Source organism: Arachis duranensis, unplaced genomic scaffold (genome assembly GCF_000817695.3).
Source record: "Arachis duranensis cultivar V14167 unplaced genomic scaffold, aradu.V14167.gnm2.J7QH unplaced_Scaffold_165934, whole genome shotgun sequence".
NCBI classification, from domain to species: Eukaryota; Viridiplantae; Streptophyta; class Magnoliopsida; order Fabales; family Fabaceae; genus Arachis; species Arachis duranensis.
The window spans coordinates 3,723,557-3,727,831 of record NW_026264258.1 but is presented as its reverse complement, the minus strand read 5'-3'; positions in this window follow the sequence as shown (position 1 = coordinate 3,727,831).

Here is a 4,275-nt window from a genome sequence, read left to right as displayed (position 1 = left end):
TTTTTTTTAATTTATAATTCAATTTTTTTTTTTTTTGGAGAAATTGATTATTAGGGGAATTATTAATGATTATTTATATAAAAAATTTGTATGAAATTAAAACAATTGGGGTGTGACAAATTGTTGCAAATGAAGGTGTCTAATCTGTCGAATACAACCGCAATGTTGCTGTTGCAATTGCAGTTGCAAACAACAATTTGAAAATTTGAAAAAAAATGTTGTTTCTTTTTGTTTTGTTTAACAAAGATGACGAGAGGGATATGAAGATAGTTGTTGGTGTCTCTTGACATTTTGACGTTGGACAAAGAGTCAAACCTCAAAATTAGGTACTTCCTTAAATAGAAAAATGCTAAACTATGATTATGTTGTTTGTAATAAATAAGAATAATTAGGTATACATGCACACGCATATATTAAGATAAATTCTATGTTAAGAAACCGTTTAATAGTTGTACCCTTTTTCAACGAGGATACATTATTTTTTTTTCTTTACAATTATCGAAAAATTTTACAAATATTCCGTATTAACATTTAATTTAGTTCATTTTTTTATTTTTAATCACCATTAGTAAAAATATTAAAGTGACAACAATTCGCCAAAGTGTGGTGTGTTCTGTGACATGTCAACTTAGCATAAAATTACCATATAAAAATAGATAAAACATTTTTTATTTTAATAATTAAACCCATTAAGAAGTTGACTTCAGCTGAAAAATAATTATTGGGCCACAACTAAACAAACACACTCATTTAACTTTATTTTAATTATTTTTTTACTTCTTTTTTCAACCTCCAAACATTATAATTTCAGCCATCACTGTCCTTGGTCAATTGCAAAGTCTTTATTATACTCTCTGAATTGATCAGTCATCTTTTATTTTCGCTATTTTAAACGATTAGTGTTAGAGATTAGTAATTTTTGTAATTTATAATTATCAAATAGCCATTTAGACAGGACCCATGTTTAATGGGGGCACTTGCCCCGGTGCCATTTGATAATAAGTCTAAGCCCATTTTATCTTTTTATGATTTTGACTATTAGTTAACTTAATTAAATTTAGTCTTTTTTGTTTTCAAATTTCAGTCATCACTCATTTATTCTCTTAAATCCTTTTTTAGGTTCATATTTTCAACCTTCTTTTTCTATTCCTTGTCTAGTGGTCATCTTTTCTTCATCAAAAGGTAAATTTTAAAATTCTCTATTTTGTTTTAGATAATTCTCTATGACTATATGTATCTTCCAATTTCATTATTTCTCTTTTTGATATTTTCAATTTAAAATTTTAATTCAAACAATTATAGTTTAGGTATTAATCTATTTTTTTATTCTCTTCATGAATTTATATATTCTATTTTATTCTCAATTTAGTGATCCTTATTATTTATTTGTTTATCTTTCGTTCTATTTTATTATATGTAATTATATTGTATATAAATTTTTTAAGTGAATTGATCAATTTACTAATTTAGAATATATATATTTTTATTTTTAGAAATAGTAATGGAAAAATATTTCAAAAGAAAGCTACCACTAGAATCTGAAGTCACTCCATTAGTCTCTTCTAATAAAAAGAAGTTATTAGAATTCAATGTGAAAAGTCTTGTAACTGATGAAAAGTTTGGTAGCTGATCCTGGACAACGACGACCCAAAATTTCAAATTATGATCCAAATGACAGAGATGAATTAATATATTAAAAGTTAGTGGCTAATGTAATTTTTAGTTTTTTTTTGTATTCGAATAATTAATGTGCATTTTTATATTTTTAAATTTAAATTAATATATATTTTGATAGTAATGTGTATTATTTTTGCCCCCAACATAAATGATGATTTTGATGTTGTGAGATTTCATCCAATGACTCACTTTTCTTTACTAGTTACATGCTGGCCAAAATTTAATAAAGTTGTTAACCCCTAGACTTTTTCATTCTGAATTCTAAATTCTAAATTTTTAGTCTTAAATTATAAATCTTAAATCTAAAATTTTATACCTTAAATTAATTTATTTTGTTTAATTTTCAAATAATGTTCTTTCATCTGAGTTTTAAATTTTTTATTTAATTTTTTTCATTTTAGTTTTTTTTTCTCCCTAATTATTGGTTGATTTTCAAATTAGTTCGACGGAATGATGTTGAATCCGTACTTTTTGTTAAATATGTACATATTAAACTTATTAATGGTTCTGTTATCTAATAAGGAACATAAAATTTAAAATTGTTGGAAATAATTATTTAAAATTTAGCTATAGAGCTAGAGAGTATAATTGGGTCAGTAAAGAGTAATTGAGTAAAGAGTAAAGACCCTATTTGTCCAATTTGTCTCCAAAATTTAGAGACAGTGAAACATTTTGCTGTTCTCGTAGGCCTATGGACTGTAGTAGAGTTACCATGTTTGGATCTCAAACTTTAGCTTTTGCATGTTGGGCCCAATAAATATTTCTATATACATATACAATTATACACACAGAAATGTAGATCGATAGAGTGGTTAATTCACTAGTTTAAATAAGTGTTGAGTATTGAAACTTGAGAAATACCGTTTATTTTCCCGCTACATATATCTCGTTTATGAGATACGTGCAAAATTATCTTGTTTACAAGATAAGAGAAAGATATTTATTTTGGTAAATATTTTTTAAATTTTATTTTAATAATTATTATATTTAATTTATTTATTAAAATAAAAAATCCCTATAGATGGTGTGGGAATAACATTTTAAAATGATAATTATAGATGGGTGTTCTTCAATTTGGAATGAATTAGTTTCAATACTCGATTATATTAAATTACTAATAGTTGGTGCTTATTATAAACCTTTAAGAACTTCTGTTTCCTCCTCTTAATTTTTAACGAAATCAACTAAATAAATTATGCAATATATTACATAAAAATTGTACATATAAAAATGTATAACATAAAAATACTTTAAAAATCTTTAATTTATATGTAAATTTTTTATTTTATTTATTTATGCACTATATAAATAAATATATTATCATTTCAAATATATACGCAATATAGAATATTATTAACACATTATATTCACAATTGTTCTCCCAGACTAATACTTTGAAAAGTATGAGAAATAATAAAGAGAAAAAGAGGTCCACTTAAATAAAAGTTCAGGCCTTTTAGCTCCTAAAGCCTTAAACAATGGAAAAGAGAGTCTGTAACAACGGAAAGTAATAGGGATGTCAAAATGGCGACATTTATAATTAATTTATCTATATATTTATGTCCAAATGAAACTAAAATGCTGTTTCCTCCTTTCTTAAATAAGTGTCTACTTTCTAGAATTTTTTTCTTCCACAAATAAAGGTCCATTAATTAGAAAACCAATAGAGCATTGTTTTTGTATTTTATAGTCATAGCTCTAAATTAAGGGATAGGATGAAAGAGAAAAAAAAAACAGTAAAATAATTAAACAGAATAATTATTGATATTAAGAGCAATTATGTAATTTACTTTTTAATTAATTTTTATAATATAATTCCAGATTTCCAGCACATTTAACTATTTTGTTATTTATGTAAAAACTCAAAACTAGACAATTAGTATTCGAGAATGGATGGAATAATAGTATTAGTATTTAATAATGTAGTGAAGTTTCAAAAACTTTTACTTTTCTAACAAGTACTCTTAATAGAAAATGTAAAAGAAAAAAAAAGTTCATTTTAAAGTATTTTTATGTATTTGGTAAACAAGAAGAAAATAAAACTTTTCTTTTTTAGTTTACTCTCTTAACCAATGTTTTTAAATTTGGTAATAATTTTGAGAATATCATTAAGACAATTATTAGTAAATTAGGAGTCCTAATTTATTTTTGTAATTATTCTCTTAGTTCTTAAAAAGGTAATAATTTAAATGTATATTTAATTTTTAAAAATATCAGAACAATAACAAAATCAATTTTATTTAGAATAAAGATGATAATTTAGCATTTTTAATTTTTTTTCAGCAAAACCCTCATATAAATTTAATGAAAGAAGGGGTGTGATCTAGTGTGAGTACGTGACACAGAAGAATGAATTTGTGTTCAGAAATCACAAATAAGAAGTGATTGAGTTGTTATTCTGAAATAAATGAGAATTGCAGACATTAGGTGAGATTGCACAAAAATGTTGGGGTGAGAAGTAAATACGAGTTGGAACTTTGGTGCCACTCTTAGTAATCTATTCAATCCCTATCAAATTCAAACCTTCCATTGACTCATCTTTTATTAGCTAGCCATCCGTTGGACTCAATTATTATTATTTTTTAATATTTTTCTATA